General features: G+C 49.6%; 1 protein-coding gene across 1 annotated transcript in view; it reads right to left on the bottom strand.

Annotated features, from left to right (window-relative positions):
• The window catches only part of LOC143817459 (uncharacterized), a 277,468-nt gene that overhangs the window by 76,100 nt on the left and 177,340 nt on the right, over positions 1 to 24,028 (bottom strand). The gene's annotated exons all lie outside the window — the stretch shown is intronic.

Raw genomic sequence — 24,028 nt, 5'->3', positions numbered from 1 at the left:
AAAAATAATCAACTCTGCTATATGTGTTGTGGACTTGTGAAAAAAAGCTGTAATCCCTTGTGTCAGGGTGGAGAACCCTCCATATGTCTACTAATCTCATATCGCGCATTTGTTTGCAGATCCGGCTAATAGAAGAGAGTGAGTAGGAAGTCTTACCAGAGGAGACGTCTACCGTTGGATTCATGGGGATGTTGAAATCGCCCCCCAGTATCACAGGAGAGGAGCCAGCAAACTGCGCCTCCCACACTCCGCACCAAAATTTTGCTGACCCTGATTCGGGAAATAAACATTTGCTAACACCAACTGGCGTGCATCACAGGAAATTTTTTAAAACACATATCTACCATCTGGGTCTATTAAGGAACTCAGCACCTCAGGCATAAAACTTTTATGGAAAGCTATCGAAACCCCTTTGGACTTAGCATAAGGATTGGAACTGTGGTACCATTTGGGATAATATTTTGAAGTACAACCCCAGTCTTAAAATGGGTCTCCTGTAGCATTAAGACCGAAACTTGCTGTTTGTGGCTTGTATATAGAACCTGCCTTCTTTTTTCAGGGATATTTAGCCCCTTTACATTAAAGGAGCAAAACTTTAATTTACCCATAGTCCAAATGCCTCATGATACGGCAAATTTTCATCGGTCCACCCGAGAGAGATACCCGCATGGATAAGAGACATTTAGGAAGGAGAAGAAAGGGGAAGAGTGTAGAGTTGAAAGAGAAAGAAACAACAACAAAAAAAAAACGAAACACGACCATAGTTACAATGGAGCCTAGGCTCAGTGATTCTTGTAACGCTAAGACGCGTTCTGGTAGCATACTACCCGAGAACCCAGCCAAAGGGAAGGAAGCCCAAAGAGGGGCCATGAACCCCCCCAACCCAAAAGAACATAAAGGATAACAATTGGACACATGTCAGCATTACTATCCATAAATATTGTACATGAAAACAAGGCAAGTAATTATCTGTGCAGATAACGAGGTGTAAAGTCGAGGCTGTTTTATATGCTATAGAAAATATTGGTATAGGCCTATTTATGCATGCAAATCTCCCGAATAAGTGAGAAGAAGAAAAAAATAAAAAAAAGGGGGGGAAGGGAAAGGAGGGAAAAAGGGAGAAGAGAAGAGGAGGAAGGAAGAAAGGGGAGAAAAAAAAAAAAGGGGGGGGTGAGAAAAAGGGAAACAACTGGGAGGGGGGGGGAGGGGATTTGGAGGGAGAACTCCTTCTACGAACCTAGGACTTCCCCCGGTCCGCGACATCTGCACATGAGAAACTAAGAATATAAAAATGACGTGTTAACAGGATAGAACTATGTAGTGATAGCCAGACAACCATGTCTAGCAGAACAGAGAAAGGAGAAAAACCAGACTATAAAAGCCGTCGCGTGGAACCCACTCTATCAATAGGCAGGACCCACCCATCAGGACATACGAGCAAAAACAAGGAGTTCTCATGGCGGATCAGTTGAGGAACGCTTGTTATCTTGTTTTTTGGCCTGCTGGACCTTGAGCCATTTTGGTGGGGCTTCCGGAAGCATCGGGCTCACGGGCCACTCAGGGAGATTCACCATGGGAAGTTCGAAGGTGCCCAGGAAAGTAGACAAATCACATAATCTTCGAAAAGAAGCCGTTTTGCCTCCCTTAAACGCTGTTAATTGAAAAGGAAACCCCCATCTGTATGGGATGTCTTTCTTGTTAAGTTCGGCCAGTAATGGTTTCAGGGCTCTGCGCAGCAGTAGGGTGCGTCTGGATAAGTCTGAAAGAATTAGAATTTGATGACCCTCAAATCGGACAACTTCTTTTTTCCTGGCAGCCATCATTATGGCATCTTTAATTCTGTAATAGTGAATTCTGCATATGACGTCGCGTGGACGTGAGTCAGAAGTGGGTTTGGGACCCAGAGAGCGATGGATCCTATCAAACTCAATAGAGTTGCCCTCCCTATCATCCAGCAAGTCCAGGAAGACTTTTTGTACTGTGCGGTCTAGATCAGTGTAGCCAATAGATTCTGGTAGACTTCGTATACGAATGTTATTTCGTCTATTGCGGTTTTCGAGGTCCTCCATGCCAGATGACATGTCTTCTAGCTTAAGAGTATGGTCCATTAAGATGTCTCTATGAGTTTGCAGTTCTCGGAAGATGTTCTCCTGAGTTTTTTCTACATCCTCTATTCGCGTAGTAAATTCCTTCTGTAGGTTGTGAATTTCTTGTTTATATGAATTTTCAAGCCTACAGGCAAAACCCTCGAGATCTTTTTTTGTAGGTAGAGCTTTGATATATTTGCTTAGTTCTACGATGTTCATTTCCTCCGAATCCGTGTTATCCTCTTCGAAGTCATCGGCCAGCGAACTACGTGCAACCACTGACTCCTCAGGCAGAGAATTGTCGCGATTAGCAGTAGGTGTCATTGTAGACCTTGTGTGTCTAATCTGGGGGGTCGGATTTAAGTAGCGTTTCATATCCTCAGAGGTGGTTTCCCCAATTAAGTTTGCTTTCTGTTCAGGAATCCTTCTGGTTTTCCCCATAGATGTCTGAAATTAATACCATGTGTCTAGAATGGCAGTGGGATACAGGGGGGAGGGTCTGTCACCCCACATAGTCTAGTCCCTCATCAGCAATCCCATCCCGGGCCGAGATCTCGATTTTCAGTGGGAATAGGCACAAGATCCTGTAAGCCGAGTCCCAGTACCTTTAGAGTAATGAGTATAATGTAAATCTGGCGTTATTCCAAATTTCGTCACAAGATGTCAGCAAGGGCCCTTAATGTTTGTTCCAGCGTTTTTATGTGAGATCAGGCAGGCTGGTTGTTACTGAAGAATCCAAAAGATATAATAGCTAGTGGTTCATATAGTACTAGGAGAGGTCAGTAAAGTCTCCAATGTATGTCACAAAAGCTCAGCCCAAATATTAGCACAGCCAGATCAGGGCACAATGTCAAGCTGTCTCCCCAATACAACCCACCAACAGATTTTTGCTTTGTGGGATTTATGCTGAATATATGGGTATGGTTCAGCAGGGGGGTAGGCACAGAGACGAGCTATAGAGGGGGAATGATCCTGTCCTGTGTACAGCCCGCAGGAATTCTTCTCCCCTGTACCATGCGGAGGGTCCAAGATGGCGCCGGGCTTGGCGGGAAGGATCCTTCACCCCGCTCCTGGGGGCGCGCTGTCCCTCCGATGTAGCCGCCGAGTCGAGGGGGGCACAGAGCGCCGCTGAGGACGATGAGCCCACCCCGTAGTCCTGCCGGCAGGCACGGCCTCCTTCTTCCCCACTAAGCACCGAAGGCAGGGAGCGGCAGCAGGGCCCAGCAGCCACAGTCCAGCGCGCCGTGTGAGACGCCGGACTACAGGAGACGTCGGCACAAGCCAACGACGGACCGCGTGAGCTGGAACTAAGGTGGGTGAGGGAGTCCAGGCAAGGGGCGCTCCGTGATTGTGGTGTTTTAATAAAAGAAATTAATATAATAAAGTTGTGACCATTTTCCACCCAACAGGAAGTTGTCTCTGGTTTTATTTTTCAGGTTATAAGAGGTCATCCAGGGGTAAGGTTATGTATATGTAAGAAGAGGGACCGGACCGGGGGTACCATTCTCGCACTGGGTCCAAAACTGTCTGGACTGTCATCTTTGTAGTCTGGGGAAAAGCTTAGACCCTGGACCAACCTAACCTTTGCACTTGACAGCAGGGGGAGTAGCTAGGCTAAAAAAGGAGAGAGCGCAGACAGACTTGGCGGGAGCACGCAGCAGGGGAGTTTGGTGCTCCGCACTCTGAGCACCGTGACAGCGCAGGCCAGCCCTATAGTATTCCGGCTACCAGTTCTAGAGACTGTGACCGGAGAACTGTCTATTGTCCTATGGCTCCTGCTGCTGAAGGTACCCAACACAACGGGGCAGTAAATACCGCACACGTGCCACCTAAGTAGGACCGGGTGACTTACCGAGAACTGTGCATTTTCTTACTGGCATGCGTCTGCCGAGCTTCGTTAAACACCGGCAGTATTGGAGTCTGCTCCTCACTCTTCAACTTGAACCCAGGACCCCACACAAAACAACGAGGACTCTACACCACTGCCAGGAACTGGATCATCAACACCTGCAGGACGACACTGGATTCAACACGTGCTAACCGCGTTGGCACCATCATTCGAACCAAAGACTCTGCATTCTTGATCTTCATGAACATTTGTTATACTTTTGCCCCTGTTACCTCCCTCAGCACACCTTTTGTGCCCATACCACCTGCCATACCCCTGCCTCTCTTTCCCTCTCCCTGCGTGGAGTATTCACTGTACAAGTAAAAGTTTACGTTAATGAGTCGCCCGCCAGGGCCATGGGGTACTCGGTACCGGGTCCGGTACTCAAAAGGGGATGTCACGGTGACGGCGACCCGGTCTGTGGCCCTGGGCGCCCATGTTAAAGGGAAGGTTTTTAAAGGGATATGGTGAATAAAGTTTGTTTGTGACGCCATCTGTGGTATTCAGTCAGTAGGGACCGACTCTGCTTAAAGAGGTCCTCTGGGGTGATGGTATGGCAGCTAGATGGTATAACTTCCCACAGGTGAAGTAGGTCCCCAGGGCTCCCAAGGTGTACGGCACCGATGGTGTGGTGGATGGTATAGCAAAGAACAAGGACACAGGTTTGCAGTCTTTACCTGGTTTACTGATAGTAGCAGGCCTCAGTCCAGGGTACCAGGCACAGGTGCAGCTGTGGGCCGGCCGGCCTGGAGGCAATAGTGGATCTCTCTTTCAGGTGAGGTCTGTGAGCCTTTCCTACTTGCGCTAGTTGGCGAGGTCCCTGCTGCTTGTAGCTTGCTGGCAAGGTACCCTCTCTCTCCTGTCCTGAGACAGATGTCTGCACGGTGGGCAGTGTGAGCCGTTTTATAGGGTGTCTATCACGACCCGGGCTCTTCAGGTTACTGCTTCACCTCAGACTTGGTGTGGGCAAATAACATACAGTCCTATGCCCTCCGGTTCTGTCGTGCGTCCTGGAGAGCAACACGACCTTGGGTTCTGAGGGTGTCCGGTTGCCGTTCCCCTCTGAGCCCCTTCCTCCACTGTGCTCCTTTCCTCAGTAGCTCCACTACATTCAACTCCTCGGGTTCTATTCCTTTCCTGGAGCTGCAGCTCAGTCCTGGCTGCACGTCTCCGCACGCTCTCTCCTCTTCTCCCTATCTCCTCACTGTCTGCTCCAGACTGTCTGACTCCTCCTCCAGATCAGAACACTTAAAGCTAGGGAAGCTCCCGTGAATCCGGGTTCAGAGCTCCCCCTTCTGGCCTGGATTCAGAACATGTTGTTTGTAGGTGCTTACCTGGTAAAGAGAATCCTCCTTGCCTGCAAGCATGATATCGCCCTCCCCGAAAGGAAGGCAACATCACTGTAACAACCGGTTACCTGGGGTGTTACACTAACCATTGCTCTGCCTCCTCTCCGTTACTGCATCCCGCAACCTGCTCACATATACTGCTCTGGAAAAAATTAAGAGACCATCACTGTTCTGTCCAGCCATATAATAGCTGTCTAGAAAGTCTAGTCATTTTTTTATGTCTCTGTTATTACAGGCATTGTATTTTTGTGTGTATTAATCCTTCATATATTTCATATTGTAAGGTAACAGCAGCACCTGCTGGCTGTTTAACGCATAGATTCTAGTTTAATTTGCAATGTCTTGTGGGAAGTTCCTAGGGCATTGTGGGATTGTTCCTGTTGCATCATGGTCTTATTATGACACTGTGAAGGGAACAGCAGCCATTATTCCTCCATGTGTCTTAGGAGAAACTACACCATTCGTGTTCTTCATGCTCCTTAAACAGCCTGCTCTGAGCATAGCTGGTAAGCGCTATCTAGGTGTTATAATCCTGTTTATCAATACGTTTGTTGGACTAAGTAGGTAATCATCAGTTTGTACATTACCCAGGGGTGGATTAAGGGTAGCCAGGGCCCCGGGCTGTTCAGACACTGTGGGCCCCCCCGGTCATGTGACGAGGGGTCATGTGACGGGGGTCATGTGACGGGGGGGGGGGGGTCATGTGACGGGGGGGGGGGGGGGTCATATTATACCCGAACCAGATTATTCCAGAAAAATGGCCGGGCCCTACTCTACTGTAACCTATTAAATATTTGTTAAAATCTGCAATATAATTTAGGTATATTTTGACCAATAATATCACATACAAGGAACAAATACCACCGCGCCATGACCAGACCACAAATTACAAACACAGTGATCGAATAATATCACATACAAGGAACAAATACCACCGCACCATGACAAGACCACATATTACCACCACTTGGTGACCAAATAGCACATTCAAGGGACAAATACCACAACACCATTTCCAGACCACATATTACCACCACATAGTGACTGAATACTACAATACTGATCAGTAATAATAAAAAAAAAACAATACTATCACCATAAGTGCCAGTATTCACAGGAGATCTATACTTAGTATGCAGTGTCTGTGTAGAGGTAATACAGAGATCACTGGTGACATTATACACAGGAGCTCTGTATATAGTGTATAGGTAATACAGTGATCACTGGTGACATTGTACACAGGACCTCTGTATATAGTATAGTGTCAATGTATAGGTAACACTGACTCACCAATGACGTCTCTAGGTGAAGTTCTTCATCTTTCATCCAGCACAGACCGCCATCATTTCTTCCAGCCAGGACTCGTTTCTGCAGGAAATAACACAGTTATCTCGAGCTCTGCTTGCAGAACACATTACTTAATTTTTCACAACTTCTACATTACACATGGAGAAAAAAAGGCGATATAGAGTCACTCTGCACAGTAACAGGACCGCCCCCCCCCCCATTTAAAACAGTATACTAAAAAAATAAAAAAATACATCACTGCAGTAATAATATCCCTTAATTAGCCCCTATGGTAATAATATTCCCCCACCCTGGCCCCGTGTGTCTCATTCCTGGCTCCTGCCATATGTTCTCCCATCCTGCCCTCATGAGTATCCATTCTACCCCATGTGATCTCCCCATCCTGCCCCATCTGTCTCCATCGTATTCTCCTGCCCCATGATCCAATCCTGCCCCATGTCTTTCATTCTGCCCCGTGTCTACATTCTGCCCATGCCTCCAGTCCTGCCCCCAGTGTGTCCAGCAATCTGCCCCAGCGTGTCCAGCATATTACACCCAGTGTGTCCAGCATATTGCCCCAGTAACCAGCAATCTGCCCCAGTGTGTCCAGCACTGCCCCCAGACAGTGTCTCCAGCAATCTGCCCCAGTGTCTGACTCCAGCATATTGCCCCCAGACAGTGTGTTCAACAATCTGCCCCAGTATGTCCAGCATATTGCCCCAGTGTGTCCAGCATATTACCACCAGTGTGTCCTGCAATCTGCCCCAGTATGTCCAATTGTCCAGCATTGCCCCCAGTGTGTCCAGCAATCTCCCCCATTGTCTCCAGCATATTACCCCCAATGTGTCCAGAAATCTGCCCCAGTATGTCCAGCAATCTGCCCCAGTGTCTCTAGCATTGAGCCAGTGTCTCCAGCAATCTGCCCCAGTGTCTCCAGCAATCTGCCCCAGTGTGTCCTCCAGCATTGCCCCAGTGTGTCCAGCAATCTGCCCCAGTGTGTCCTCGAGCATTGCCCCAGTGTGTCCAGCAATCTGCCCCAGTGTCTCCAGCATTGCCCCCAATGTGTCCACAGTCCACCGTTAGCTTATAAAAAAAACCAGTCTCCTCACCTTACCAGCGCTCCATGCGGCGAGCTCCCTCCAGCAGCGCACACTCGCCGGCGACTGACAATGACGTCAGACGCCGGCGACGTGTGAGCTGCGGCCGACTTCAGCTGCCAGCCTCCAATTGGCTGGCTGGTGGCTGTTGTTAACTATTGAGGTGCGGGCGGGCGCGCGCACGCACGCACGTCAATAGGAAAGCGCCGCAGCGCCGGAAGGGGCCCGGTGAGCAGATGAGAAGGGGCCCGATGCGGACCCCCTCTCTCTGCCCACCGGGTCCGGGGGGCGGGGCACATAAATGCCGGCGGGCCGGGCATTCAGTCACACTCCGGCGGATTATCAGAGGGTCAATCTGCGGTGGCCCAGGGCTCCCCCAAGCCACTGGGCCCTGGGCTACCGCCCATATTGACCCTCTGATAATCCGCCCCTGACATTACCTCATGTTACCTGTGCATTGCAGACTATTTGTGTTTCATGCTTTGTGCAGATATATTTTCTGAAATGCTCCTGTTATTGCATCCTATAGTTTCACCCTTTCCTGTCACATCTGCAATCAATAAAAGAAGGTTACAATTTTACAGCCTCTTTTCTTAAAGAAGACAGGGGGTTTAGCTACATGTCTCATTGCACACCCTGCTAACGTGTATGAGGACAGCATAATCACATCAAATCCCTGTCATGGGCGGCCCAATCTCCAGACCTGAACCCCACTGAAAACCTCTGGAGTGTAATCAGGAGGATGATGGATAGTCACAAGCCATCAAACACAGAAGAACGGCTGACATTATTGTACCAGGAGTGGCATAAGGTCACCCAGGAGCAGTGTGAGAGACTGGTGGAAAGCTGCCAAGGCGCAGGAAAGCTGGGATTAAAATTCATGGTTATTCCACAAAATATTGATTTCTGAACTCTTCCTGAGTTAAAATATTAGTATTGTTGTTACTAAATGATTATGAACCTGTTTTCTTTGAATTATTTGAGGTCTGAAAGCACTGGGTTTTTTTGGGGGGGAGGGGTTGACAATTCTTCTTTGTCAGAAAAAAAAATAAAAATGTATTGCTTGGAACTTCGGAGACATGTTGTCAGAAGTTTATAGAATAAAAGAACAATTTACATTTTACTCAAAAATATACCTATGAAGAGAAAAATCAGACAAACTGAGCATTTTTCAGTGGTCTCTTAATTTTTTCCACAGCTGTATATAGAAGCAGTCTTTGGTGTCCCATGCATTGTGTGCGGTGTCTCCTGAAGACGGAAGCCTGGAGGCAGTGGAGACCTGTGGCCTACATGTGAGTGTAATGCATCCCACACTATACAGCACACTGGGACTGGGACACCCCTTGTCTGTAAAGGGCCAGAGCGCAACAGCAACTTGCTGAGCAACTTGAAGAGAAAGATACAGCGAAAGCAATGATGAGCTGAACACCGATGACAAGATGACTGTGAGTATGTTGAATTGGCTAGATGGACCCGCCCATCATGGGCGTACCTGATGAGAAATCAGGCAGAAATTTGTCAAGCCTAGGAAGTGTCTTGTCCAGAGAGGCCGGCCCATGGTGGGCAGTGCCAGCCCCCAATGGGTACGATGAAAGAAAAAGAAACCACGTCCATTGCAGGTTGCAGGGAGTCAATGGAGAACAGCTGGAAAACAGGCAGGAGAGACAGAAATAGCTCCACCCTGGAATGGGGGGAGCCGTGGAAAAGTACACCCTCTGAACAGCAGTCCGGTGACATTATTGGTGAAAGAGAGAGTGGAGAAGAGTCAGGTGATATGGAGAGATTCTACAGTGCTGCGCTTCATGGTGGGCCCTGACAGTGATGGTGATCAATGAGTGCCAAGAGAGGTGGTGAGTTCTCATTCAATGGAAGTCTTTAAGCAGAGGCTGGACAGACATCTGTCTGAGATAGTTTAGTGAATCCTGCATTGATCAGGGGATTGGACACAATGAACCTTGAGGTCCCTCCCAACTCTAACTTTGTATGATTCTATGAAAAGCTGCGGGAGCCGGAGATACTGCCGGAAGAACTGCGGTCTCTGGATCTCAGTGAGCCTGTTTGAAAACTTCAGCACCCAGAACAAGACCTCAAGACCGAAGTTTCCTGGTCGGCCCCTGAACCCGAGCCTGACATACTAAAAGAACTGGTTGTAGTGTGGATGAAGCCCGGTGGCTGAGCAGCACGATTGAAGGACCTAGTGGCGGCAGTAGCAGTACACCTCAAACCCTTTCCGAGGTCCCACTCCCAAATCAGTCCCCACGCCCCTGCGGATGTACGTGGAGGAAACGCCAACCATAGAACCCGAGAAAGCTACTGTACATGGGTGTCAAGGGTGATCCAAAGGAAAAAGGAATGGGAAAAATAGCTATGGGCCCAGTTGCAGCTCCCCAAAGGTAGCAAAGTTGGCCACTGACTAACTAAAGGTATTGTGCGGCATTATCATTCCAGGTAGGGCTATGGTTTTATCCGGGAGGCGGTCACTGTAAAAAATCCATATGAATGCCGTGTCCTTGCCGCATGGGCCCTATATGCTGCAGTCAGGAGACTGACTCACTTTTATCAAGGAGTATATCAAGGAGTACAGACCACGAGGGTGGTATGCAGTCGCGCTGACTGTAATCCCTCCAGAAGAAGAAAATCCCAGAGGAATGCGGCAGAAGGTGAGCCCTTGTGTGACCGCTCAACTTTAACAGGTAGAGCCTGCAGCCAGGGCCCCAATGCCCCTTAGCCCCAGAAGAACAGTAGTCAATTGTTGTCCAGCAGCGTGTTCTCCACCACCAGTACCAGTTGTCTGGCTGAGCCTGAGGCAGCCAGTGTTCTGGCCACCGTTATTGTCTCTTAGGGCCCCAGCTCATCCACCTATGTTGGGCAGGCTGGAGTGAGAGAAACTCAGGTGTAAGGCGGCCATAAGTAAAATGCAGCTTGAAGGCTTAGTTGTGCTCATTGCACCGAAGAAGAACCACACATGAGGAACTGTTTTGCATTTCTGAGGGGAGGAGGCCCTAAATATTTCGAGAACCCCCAATGTTGGCAAGGATGGCAGAATAATTTTTGTGTTCCCCCTTCCCAGTTTGTTTTACGCACATTGCGTATCCCCCTGCTGGATTGCGGGACTGTGACCCACTAAGGGTCTCAAACCCTTATGGCCTTATGAACTGTGTAAATTAAAGGGACTGTTATTCACAAAGGGGAAGGGGATGAATTGAACAAACCAAGGATTGAGCAATGTCAGGACCCTTGTCTTTAAAGACAGATGAGGGACTGTGCTCCCAAAACTACTGGAGCTGTTGCTGTGTTGGCCAATGGTCCTGTGATTAAAAAGAACTTAGACACGCAGTGCCGAGGTCTCCAGATTGGTTAGAGAAAGGACATGTGGACCCATGAAGGAACTAGACTACACCCATGGACTGTGGGGCAACTGTTAATGTGTGGTCCTAAGGGCCATCATTTTTCTGGAACATTGACTCACATAGACAATGAGAGTGCAGCGCCCCAGAGTCCTGGTCGTTGCAGTACTGTGGCTCCGCCACTATGGGGAGCTATGGTACGTCTGATGGCACTGAAGGAGTTCATCTGATCAGGTATCACAGACACCAATACATTTCACAGCCGGGCCTCCGGGGGGAGCTAAGGGTTCTATTCACTAGGCCACTCCCCACCATAGTGGGTAAACTGGGGGTCAGGCAGGAAGTTAGTCAGAAGCTGACTGGGTTGGAACCAGGCAACACCTTGTGGCAGAGGGTGTTGTGGGGGAAGATACAGTAGGGTCTCTGTCAGGGGTGGGATCCTGACAGAGGCTTGGCAACTTGAACGAACGTAACGGGACCGTGCCTGCTCAGCATAGCGGTGGTGCCCAAGGAGGGACCAGAGGCGAGATAGATTGTGCTGAGTGAGAAACGAGATCATAGCAATAGGAGAATACCAGTAGGAGTCGTGCTGTAAGACCGAGGCAACATCCTACTGAGGCGCACAACCGGTGGCCGGAACCCCGAGGGAGTATTATAATATCCAGCTTCAAGCAATACTCTAAACAGCGGCAGGACAGTCAGTCTAAGGCGGGCTGTCTAACTCAAATCACCTATGCAGTCTTGGGGGGCAACTTGTGGAGAGGGGCGACTCTAGGGTCCCGGAAGAGCTCCGAGCCTACCCGTCAAACGGGTGCCGTCCCAACCAGAACATCAGGGAGGGACGGAGGATTAGCAGAACATCATCTAATCGAGTTGTGAGGGAACTTAAGAAACAGACACAACAGTTGTGGGGACTTTCCGTAAGCACAGCAGGGAAGGACCACAACACATAGCGCAAGCAGGAAGGCACAGATTTCCACCTGAGAAGGGAACTCTGGAGGTGCCATTGGACCGGCCGGACTTGCGCAGCCTGGTGAACCGTATTCCGGACTGAGGACCCAGAGATCTTCAGTAAAGAGGTAAAGAGACTGCAACCTGGTGTCCTCGTTATTTACTGCGACTTGCACCCCACAACTGCACCATTATCATCACACTCCATTCCTATAGACTGTGCGCCCCACGGCAGGGTCACGGACCGGGGCCTAGCCGCCGTGACAACCCCAGAGCAGAGACTCAGAGGCCCGGTACCGGGTACCCCTCGGCCCTGCGGCGGTGGGGGCGCTACAACTTGGCGTCACGAACAGGATCTACTTAAGCCTGAAGAATCAGGTCATGTGTGCCTTGGAACTGTGATTTGTTGTGTTTGGACTGTACTTTATTGCAAGAACTGTGTGCTGCTATTTACCGCCAAAAGTTCCCGCCAAAAGTTGCCGCCATTGCAGCGCTGAGGAGAGCGCAGGAAGAGAAGAGGGGCGTGGACTGGGCGTAGGTAAGCTGGAGAGCGCGAAAAACAATGGCCGCCCGGTCTAAATATTTCTGCACTGTGAGGACGTGTCCGTCAGCAGCAGAGATCCGCCTCCTAATCCTCAATGGAGGGCGGAGATCGAGAAAACGACACCGCCCACGAAGGAGAGAGCGGGAAAGAGACCAGGAAGCGACCCACGTGGAGGACGCCATGGCCAGCAGCTCTGAACCCGACAGTGGGGTAGAAGTGGAAATCTCCCCCAACTACCCGGATGAGCACAGCAGCCCGTTCTCCGTGGACAGCACCGAACTCCTACGGGTCTAGATGGAGAGCTTACTCGACCAGCTCCTGCAACTGAACATAAAGGCCCAGGCTCCGCACCAGGCAACGCCGGAAGAAGGTCCTCGGGCACCGGATCCTGCACCGTTACCGGAGCAGCCGCTGAGACCCTTGCTGACCCCGCCGGAGGAACCCGTTGCGGAAGAAGCACCTACACTGGCTGGTGAGTCCGCCGACCCCGTCCCGCTGGCCGAGGGTTTGCTGGTGGGTCCCGTAGCCGCACCCCCTCCCCCGGGAACCCATCGACTCCAGCGCCTGCTACTGTGGGAGGAAGCCACGGGCATGGAACACCGTATGCGAGCCCCAATCACCCCTACTCCCCTGCTGTGTGAGATCAACGCGGAGCGCACGGTGTGCCGCTGGGTGAACCCCGGGTCCGACCTTATGGGGTTCCCTGGGGTGGAGACCCAGGAGGGAGAGAGGGTGCAGGCCCTAAGCTGGGGAGAATATCAGGCCCAGCTACAGCAGCAGTGGAAGGAACAAGACGACAAGTACCAGGCCGGGCTGGAGGCTTGCCATCGGAAAGACTTGGCGGTGAAGGACCGGGCCCGCAAGGACCCCACTGCCCACCAGGCCCTGCGCAGGGAGGGCATCATTACCACCTTTAAGCTCCGTGGGGGCTGGGGCTTTATCAAGGAACCGGGTCTATATGCGGAGGTGTTTGTGAACCGGAGGGATGTTGAATCTCACCTCAGGGAGGGCCACCCAGGCCGGGATCTCTATCCGGGGGATAAAGTCCCCTACACCAGGCACTTTGGGGAAAAGGGGTGGTTTGCCCTGAATGTCTACAAGGAGCCAACCCCTGTGATGCCTCCGATCAGGGTGCCAGTAAAGCTGACCCCTGTAGCAAAGGTGTCCCCTTGTGGTCAGCCAGTGGTCGTGGCCAGAACCACCGAAGATACTCCCACGTGTACTATGGTCAAAACCACGACGTGCAGCATCGTCACCTCCACCACCCTCGTAGCCAAGGAGACACCGCTTACAGAGGGTGGTGCCCGTACTGCTGCGGAGCTGAAGACCGTGGGTACACAGACCCCCAGTTGGGACGACAGACCCCCTTATGCAGTACCAGGTGGATCGCAATACCCAAAGGGGTTGCCTCCGCCGGTGCTGCCCCCTGAGTGGTTTAAGTAAGCGTGACCGCTTTAAATATGTAAATAGTTACTGTTTCCTGATTTCTGCTAAAACCCGTCCAGGGTTAATTCTTTATGGATCCCTTTGTTGACCCGGGATCCCTGTTGTTGTTTTGTTTATTTTTTCTGAGTTTTGCACAAGTTTTAAAAACTGCCGCAATCATGAACAGTGCATGATACAAACTTCTTGTATATAGTTTGCACCTTATTAAAGGCGCTCCCTACTGGTTTTACTTCAAAAAGGACTCTTTGTGAAGATACCACACTGGAACCTTTGCTGAGTAAGGACTGGTAGCTCGAGAAGACACGCTACCTCATAGAGACTTGTTCCTCTCTTAAAGGGGATGTTCCTTTGTCGCACTTAAATAATGATATTGCTTTAAGACAGGTAGCAATAATGTTTGACGGGAGAAAGTGATAATAATGTTTACATGAGTAAGTTATATGTATTTAACTGGTTAATTGTGAGAAAATGCTGATGATGTTCCCTAAAAAGAAAAAAAAAAAAAGATAGCAGAAAGATGCAGTGGGCCCGTAGAGGTAGACGTGGTGTCCAGCATGCATGAGAAAGAGAAAGATAATGAGAAGGCTTCATGTTCAATAGAAAATGTTTAATAATGTTGATAGGTAATGAGGATAGAAGGTAAACCCTGAGTCCTCATAGGAGCCATATAGAGATGGCTCAGTGCCCTTAAATCGAAAGTAATGTTATGTTCTATACTGTGTATAGTAGTTGAGAGACAGAAGGCTCGGGCTGAAAGGAGCGGTCCTGTAAGAAAGGAGAGGCAGTAGGTCTGGTGCCGTTAGGACAGGCGGTCCTGCAGATTAAAGAAGGAGGATGAAAAAGTTAAATTACCTTATAATGTGATTATAGGAAGGTCTTTAGTGGACAAAGAGTGTATGTCCTTAAAGGCAAAGTTAAATTATTGTTCAACAATTTTGCACTAAGTAGAATACCCGGTTGGGTAAGAAGAGTTGTTTATAGCATGTTGCTATGATATTTAACCATGTTTGTAACGTTCAAGTGTCCTTACCTCCCATAAAGGGAAGCCTGTTCAAGTATACTTACTGTTATTGCACTCAACAAAACTGTATGTCTTTTTGCTAACTTGTATTGTTGTTTTCTTCCCAGTCCCGGAGTACTGTGTTTAACCAGGGGGGAGTGCAGCGCCCCAGAGTCCTGGTCGTTGCAGTACTGTGGCTCCGCCACTATGGGGAGCTATGGTGCGTCTGATGGCACTGAAGGAGTTCATCTGACCAGGTATCACAGACACCAATACATTTCACAGCCGGGCCTCCGGGGGGAGCTAAGGGTTCTATTCACTAGGCCACTCCCCACCATAGTGGGTAAACTGGGGGTCAGGCAGGAAGTTAGTCAGAAGCTGACTGGGTTGGAACCAGGCAACACCTTGTGGCAGAGGGTGTTGTGGGGGAAGATACAGTAGGGTCTCTGTCAGGGGTGGGATCCTGACAGAGGCTTGGCAACTTGAACGAACGTAACGGGACCGTGCCTGCTCAGCATAGCGGCGGTGCCCAAGGAGGGACCAGAAGCGAGATAGATTGTGCTGAGTGAGAAACGAGATCATAGCAATAGGAGAATACCAGTAGGAGTCGTGCTGTAAGACCGAGGCAACATCCTACTGAGGCGCACAACCGGTGGCCGGAACGCCGAGGGAGTATTATAATATCCAGCTTCAAGCAATACTCTAAACAGCGGCAGGACAGTCAGTCTAAGGCGGGCTGTCTAACTTAAATCACCTATGCAGTCTTGGGGGGCAACTTGTGGAGAGGGGCGACTCTAGGGTCCCGGAAGAGCTCCGAGCCTACCCATCAAACGGGTGCCGTCCCAACCAGAACATCAGGGAGGGACGGAGGATTAGCAGAACATCATCTAATCGAGTTGTGAGGGAACTTAAGAAACAGACACAACAGTTGTGGGGACTTTCCGTAAGCACAGCAGGGAAGGACCACAACACATAGCGCAAGCAGGAAGGCACAGATTTCCACCTGAGAAGGGAACTCTGGAGGTGCCATTGGACCGGCCGGACTTGCGCAGCCTGGTGAACCGTATTCCGGACTGAGGACCCAGAGATCTTCAGTAAAGAGGTAAAGAGACTGCAACCTGGTGTCCTCGTTATTTACTGCGACTTGCACCCCACAACTGCACCATTATCATCACACTCCATTCCTATAGACTGTGCGCCCCACGGCAGGGTCACGGACCGGGGCCTAGCCGCCGTGACAACCCCAGAGCAGAGACTCAGAGGCCCGGTACCGGGTACCCCTCGGCCCTGCGGCGGTGGGGGCGCTACAAGAGTCAAAACAAAAGAAAGTCAAAGTCTCAGCGGACACAAGGGCGCACGTCCAAATCCAGGGAGCCCATCCCGGACAGTACCAAGACCACAAAAAACAAAGAGACAGCGCCACAATGGATGGTGAAAAAATAGGAGCTTACATTTATTCTGCCTCCTGTAGCGACGTTTCGGTCAACAGACCTTTGCTTGATAAAGGTCTGTTGACCGAAACATCGCTACAGGAGGCAGAATAAATGTAAGCTCCTATTTTTTCACATAGACAATGGTCTGCGGTTCTGACCTGGAGGACCGGTGACTTAAAATTTTCTGCAGGAGAAGGACATGGTATGCGCCCAAGAACTGTTGGGCAGCTGTTAAGTTGTCCTATGGGCCCAGGAACTTGCACTCAGCAGCAATGGACACTCTATACCCCGAAAAAGAGGAGACTAAGAGTTTAAATGTTTTATGTGATTTTTGTATGCTGTGTGTTATCTTCCAGGTCCCAGAATGGTCGAGGATTACCATGTTTAAAGAGGGGAGGAATGTAAGGATGTGGACTGTCGCAACCTGTTCCTCCCCTGAAGACATGCAATTTTATATGTAAAAGTAACATCCGTCTAATGTAATGTATTATGGTGATATACAGTTTATAAGGTGTTAATGCATAATGTGAGTATAGCTTAAGGATAAGCTTAGGACAAGACAACATAAAATATAGGAGATTTAGCAAATTAGCTTGGAAATGGTTAAGAATAGAGTTAGCCCAGTGGATGGGCACTAGTGCTGATATAAAGTGGAGCACTTCCTGGTTAGAGAGAGATCAGTGTGGCTGGGTTGCTAGGTGCAGCATGAGCCAACCGTTCGAGGCAGTGGGAGGTCAAATGGAGTTTCCTAATGTACATTCCAACAGTGTCTTGAGCCTAGGGCTCGGGCCATGGAGCTCGCCTGGTCTCCCGACATCAGGAGTTCGGTGGACATGGAATTACATGGGGTGCAGGTAACCATTCCCGGGAGCATTGCAAGAGTGAACAACAAATCCTTGAGGCTGATGGGGACAGCAATCTTGGGGGTAGTCCAGAACGAAGGAGTGGCAAGACAGAAGTGTACGTGTGCCGTCTGTGTGACACATACCAGAATACAATGCAGGCTAGAAATTACAGACTTTTAGGTGTTAAAGATGTGCAAAGATAGAGATAGATAGATATCTGGTGAGATATATAATTAGTGCGTTGCGTGTGTAGTTTACTGAACATGAAAAAAATTACGTAGGACCCTTCATATTTTTGGTAACCAGCAAAGGTAAAACAGACAGCTAAGCGCTTATATTATCAGGCTGGGAAAGTCCCTGATCATTGAGTCCATCACAGCCTAAAAATACAGCCACCCCATAAATAGAGCATCACATTAGATGTGCCTATCCTGGCACTTTGCCTTGGCTCTTCCCGATTGCTATGGTGCTTTGCCAAATCATGATAATGGTAGTTGGGGTTGATGTCAGCTGTGAATTGTCCCAAAACACAGCTGGCATCAACCCCTGGGGTTAGTAATGTAGAGGGGTCTATCAGACACCCAAAAATACTTCATTTAAATAAACACTCCCCGACTCATTCCCTGGTTCAGAAATTTATTTTTTTTTAAATCCCATGCAGGTCTGACATGGCCCACAAATTGAAACCTGAAAAACATTGTTAGAGAAATAAAAACAATAAGCTGTCCCTCGTTCACCAATTTATTATTAAAAAAAGTTCTCACGCATGTCCGACGTAGTCCAGCGCTTCGCATGACATTCTCTGCATCCAGCTCACGATGTGCTCATAGAGACCCGGTGACTGTGAAGAGCAGTAACATTATTGACATAACCCCCATCAGAGACGCCAGGTCTCACATAGTGCAGCGTGAGCTGGATTCGGGGAACGTCATGGGAAACTCAGCGCATTGTAACCAGCTTGTGCTTCTGTAGTCATGCACCAGTAAAGTAAGTGGGCTCTCATTGCTACAGATAGCGAAAAACTGTGGGGTTCAGAATAGAGTGTAATTTGGATTTAGGAGTGCAGAATTCTCTGGATTACTTTTGGGGGCGAGTAGCCATTTTGCTTTTTCAGAGTCTTTGTACTCCAGTAATGTTGAAGCCCCTTATATTTCCATTGACATATGATGGACCTGAGTGAGGACTTGCTTTTTCTGTGGATTGAGTTGAAGCTTTTGTTGTGAAAATTTTACGGAGCATTTTGGATCCCATTTATTCTGTGCTCTACACTGAGCACATTAGGATTTCCATTTATATCTTTGAATTACGTGATTCAGATGAAATTCTCGAGGGATCCATTCACTATAGTGAGGAAGCAGAGTTACTCTGGACTCCGTCTGGCTTCTGTTCAGCGGTCTTCATTTCAGAGGTGCACAAAACTCTGGCGAACCTTGCATTTATACACACTTAAAAAGATAGACAATGCCAGGTCATAGGCCAGATGGCGTCCACAGTGCCTACATCTGCCTCATTATGGGGAATCTTCGGTCAGAGGTTTCGTCTGAATCATGTGGAGCGCCCCCACACCGCCGCTGGGCCGAGGGGTACCCGGCACCGGGTCTCTGAGTCTCTGTTCTGGGGTTGTCACGGTGGCTAGACCCGGTCCGTGGCCCTGCCGGTCAGTGGGGGACGTCCGGTACAATGAGTAGTGATAATGGTGCAGTTGTGGGGTGCAAGTCGCGGTAAATAACGAGGACACCAGGTTGCAGTCTCTTTACCTCTTTACTGAAGATCTCTGGGTCCTCAGTCCGGAATCCGGATCACCAGGCTGCGCAAGTCCGGCCGGTCTAATGGCACCTCCAGAGTTCACTTTGCAGGTGGAAATCAGTGCCTTCCTTCTTAGCGCTATGTGTTGTAGTCCTTCCCTGCTGTGCTTACGGAAAGTACCCCACAACTGTTGTGTCTGTTTCTTAAGTTCCCTCACAACTCGATTAGATGATGTTCTGCTAATCCTCCGTCCCTCCCTGTTGATCTGGTTGGAACGGCACCCGTTTGACGGGTAGGCTCGGAGCTCTTCCGGGACCCTAGAGACGCCCCTCTCCACAAGTTGCCCCCCAAGACTGCATAGGTGATTTGAGTTAGACAGCCCGCCTGAGACTGACTGTCCTGCCGCTGTTTAGAGTATTGCTTGAAGCTCAGTGTATAATACTCTCTCGGCGTTCCGGCCACCGGTTGTGCGCCTCAGTAGGATGTTGCCTCGGTCTAACAGCACGACTCCTACTGGTATTCTCCTATTGCTTCAATCTCGTTTCTCACTCAGCACAATATATCTCTCTTCTAGTCCTTCCTTAGGGCACCGCCGCTTCTCAGTGCAGGCACGGTCCCGTTACTTTCTTTCCTGTAGCCAGGTCTCCATCAGGGTCCCAAACCTGACAGAGACCCTACCGAATCCTCTCCTGCAACACCCACTGCCACAAGGTGTTGCCTGGTTCACATCCAGTCAGCTTTCTCCACTAACTTCCTGCCTGACCCCCAGTTTACCCACAATGGTGGGGAGTGGCCTAATGAATAGCACCCTTAGCTCCCCCTGGTGGCCCGGCTGTGAAATGTATTGGTGTCTGTGATACCTGGTCAGATGAACTCCTTCAGTGCCATCAGACGTACCATGGCTCCCCATAGTGGCGGGGCCACAGTACTGCAACGACCAGGACTCTGGGGCGCTGCACTCCCCCCGGTTAAATCCAGTACTCCGGGACTGGGAAGAAAACAACAATACAGTTAGCAAAAAGACATACAATTTTTGTGAGTGCAAATAATAATAAGTATACTTGAACAGGCTTCCCTTTATGGGAGGTGAGGACACTTGAACGTTACAAAACATGGTTAAACAGTATAAATTACAGGTTACAAACAACTCCTGTTACCCAACCGGGTATTCTATTTAGTGCAATTCTTTGAACAATACTTTAACATCGCCCTTAAGGACGTACACTCGGCATCCATTAAAGACCTTCTTATAATCACATTATAAGGCAAGTTTAACTTTACATTCTCCTTCAATCTGCAGGACCGCCTGTCCTAATGGCACCAGACCTACTGCCTCTCCTTTCTTACAGGACCGCTCCTTTCAGCCCGAGCCTTCTGTCTTTTCCTCTGCTATACACAGTATAGAACATAACATGCTTTCAGGTTTAGGAACACTGAGCCATCTACATATGGCTCCTAAGAGGACTCACTACCTAACCCCTACGGGTTCACTCTCTGTCCTCTGCAACACATTTTTAACTCTTTCTTTACAATGAACTGGCTTTTTATGGAGGACTCAGGGTTTACCTTCTATCCCCATTCTCTATCAACATTATCAACTATTTTTTTTAGAGCACTAACTTTCTTGCTAACAACTATGCAGGACACTATGTCTGTCCCTACGGGTCTACTGCATCTTTCTTTCTGAAACCATCATCTACATTTCTTTACAATTAACCAACCAAATACATATAACTTTTACATGTAAGGATCATCATCACTCTTGTTCATCAAAACATTATTGCTATCCATCAGTCTTAAAACAATACGGTTCTGCAAATGTAAAACATGGAGGTCCCCTTTAAGGAGGGACCAAGTCTTTAGGAGGTAGCATTTCTTCTCTGGCTACCAGTCCTTACTCAGCAAAGGCTCCGGTACGGTATCTTCGCAAAGAGTCTCTTTCCAAGTAAAACCAGTAGAAAGCGCCTTTAAGAAGGTGCAAACTATATACAAGGAGTTTGTATCATGCATTGTTCATGATCCAGCAGTTCTTTCAGTGATGAATAAACAGAAACAAAACAAAGAGCAGAAGAAGGGATCCCGGGTAAACAAAGAGATCCCTTTAAGAGTTTAACCCTAGTCGGGTTGTAGCAGCAAAACAGGAAAACAAACAGTTAACTATGTACATTCTCGTGGTTCCGAGGTTTATTCTTGTAGTAGGTTGCAAGGCATCAGTTGGTAGTGAACACTTCCTGGCCTGGGAAGATCTGTGTTCAACTTCTCATCCGATGCGGTATCAATGTCACTAATCGGTCTTTCAGGTATAATCTGGGTTCGAATGGCAATTTTGGTGGTAAGTTTAGTGGTAGAGATAATGCACTCTGTAGTAGTAGTGCTGGGACTCGTCGGTTCAGAGGTAGTCTTAGTCAGGGCAGCAGGTAGCGCTGCTGCAAGATCAGTCACTGGAACGGAGTCAGTAGCGGTGGCACTAGCAGTCACTGGAGTGGTGTCAATCATCAGGGCAGGGTCGTTCTTCCTACCTGCTTCCGATGCGGTTCCTCCGGTGCCGGTCTGCTCCGTCTCCGCTAGGGTCTGGAACGCTGGTTGCGGGGCCTTGTGCTGCGACGCTGTCATCTCTGCTGGCAGCACCTCGCTTTCCGGCGGGGCCTTGCTTTCTGGCTTCGGAGCGCTGGAACTTCTTTCTTGCTCCGGACCAGACGAGGCTGCCGACAGACGTCTGGCGAGGCTCCCGATGATGGTCTTCTTCCACCCGGTCTCAGTGCTCAGCTGCATCCGCCGGGGTTGGTGGATCAGCTCGTCCGCTCCGGTCTGCAGGAGGTCAGCATCAACTGTGGAGGTCTGGCTGCGGTGCCTCTCCGGGTAGCTGGGGGAGTCCTCGGCTCCGACCCCACGCTCCGGCTCCGGGCGGCTGGCCATGGCGTCCTCCATGTTGCTCGCTTCTTCTTCCTGGTCCTTTTCCCGCTCTCTTCTTCGTGGGCGGTTTCGTTTTCGTTGTCTCTGCCCACCATTAAGGATCAGGAGGCTGATCTCGGCTGCCGACGGACACGTCCTCAAGGGGCCGAGATATTTAGACTGGGCGGCCATTGTCTTTCGCGCTCTTCAGCTTGTTCACGCCCACTTCCACGCCCTTCTTCTTCTCCTGCGCTCTCCTTAGCGCTGTAATGGCGGCGGTTTTGGCGGGAACTTCTGGCGGCAAGTGGCAACACACAGTCCTTGTAATAAAGCACAGTCCAAGCACGATAAATCACAGTTCCAAGGCACACATGACCTGATTCTTCAGGCTTAAGTAGATCCTGTTCGTGACGCCAAGTTGGAGCGCCCCCACACCGCCGCTGGGCCGAGGGGTACCCGGCACCGGGTCTCTGAGTCTCTGTTCTGGGGTTGTCACGGTGGCTAGACCCGGTCCATGGCCCTGCCGGTCAGTGGGGGACGTCCGGTACAATGAGTAGTGATAATGGTGCAGTTGTGGGGCGCAAGTCGCGGTAAATAACGAGGACACCAGGTTGCAGTCTCTTTACCTCTTTACTGAAGATCTCTGGGTCCTCAGTCCGGAATCCGGATCACCAGGCTGCGCAAGTCCGGCCGGTCTAATGGCACCTCCAGAGTTCACTTTGCAGGTGGAAATCAGTGCCTTCCTTCTTAGCGCTATGTGTTGTAGTCCTTCCCTGCTGTGCTTACGGAAAGTACCCCACAACTGTTGTGTCTGTTTCTTAAGTTCCCTCACAACTCGATTAGATGATGTTCTGCTAATCCTCCATCCCTCCCTGTTGATCTGGTTGGAACGGCACCCGTTTGACGGGTAGGCTCGGAGCTCTTCCGGGACCCTAGAGACGCCCCTCTCCACAAGTTGCCCCCCAAGACTGCATAGGTGATTTGAGTTAGACAGCCCGCCTGAGACTGACTGTCCTGCCGCTGTTTAGAGTATTGCTTGAAGCTCAGTGTATAATACTCTCTCGGCGTTCCGGCCACCGGTTGTGCGCCTCAGTAGGATGTTGCCTCGGTCTAACAGCACGACTCCTACTGGTATACTCCTATTGCTTCGATCTCGTTTCTCACTCAGCACAATATATCTCTCTTCTAGTCCTTCCTTAGGGCACCGCCGCTTCTCAGTGCAGGCACGGTCCCGTTACTTTCTTTCCTGTAGCCAGGTCTCCATCAGGGTCCCAAACCTGACAGAGACCCTAACGAATCCTCTCCTGCAACACCCTCTGCCACAAGGTGTTGCCTGGTTCACATCCAGTCAGCTTTCTCCACTAACTTCCCGCCTGACCCCCAGTTCACCCACAATGGTGGGGAGTGGCCTAATGAATAGCACCCTTAGCTCCCCCTGGTGGCCCGGCTGTGAAATGTATTGGTGTCTGTGATACCTGGTCAGATGAACTCCTTCAGTGCCATCAGACGTACCATGGCTCCCCATAGTGGCGGGGCCACAGTACTGCAACGACCAGGACTCTGGGGCGCTGCACATGTATTTAAGAGATTTACACAAAAAACCCAGTGTAAGCGCTCAGCACAGAGTGCAGGATAAATGTGCGCCGAGCCTTACTGCGATCTTTGGAAGACAGAATGAACAAATCAACAGCAGGTGAAGAATTGGTTTTATTTTTTATTTTTCAACATTGAAATTATAACACTAAAAAGGAAAAGTGGTGAATTCTGGAAATCTCAGGATGGAGAGGTTAGTGATGTGCAAATGAACAAAAAATAGAAGCTAAATTTTCATAATCTATGGATTTCTTCAGTCTGGAATCCCGGTGCTTCCATCCTTGATGAGGGAACGTCACACTGGTACTACAGTAGAACTCACTTCTACGCTCTCTTTCACTGTCCTATTGTCCCCATATGGTCCTTGTGCCTTTTCTTACGTCATTGCAACCATGGACATCTTCACTCTATAAGGATTTTTAGGCCCGACTAGGACCAGACATTTGCAGTTGAAAGTCCCGGCCTAGAGTGTGTGTATGAGAGTGAGCAAACGGCAGAAGTGGCCGGAGAGGTGAGCCATGAG

This window comes from Ranitomeya variabilis, chromosome 3 (assembly GCF_051348905.1).
Source record: "Ranitomeya variabilis isolate aRanVar5 chromosome 3, aRanVar5.hap1, whole genome shotgun sequence".
Lineage (NCBI taxonomy): Eukaryota > Metazoa > Chordata > Amphibia > Anura > Dendrobatidae > Ranitomeya > Ranitomeya variabilis.
The sequence above is the reverse complement of the archived record's forward strand: the minus strand, read 5'-3'. Positions and strand labels throughout refer to the sequence as shown.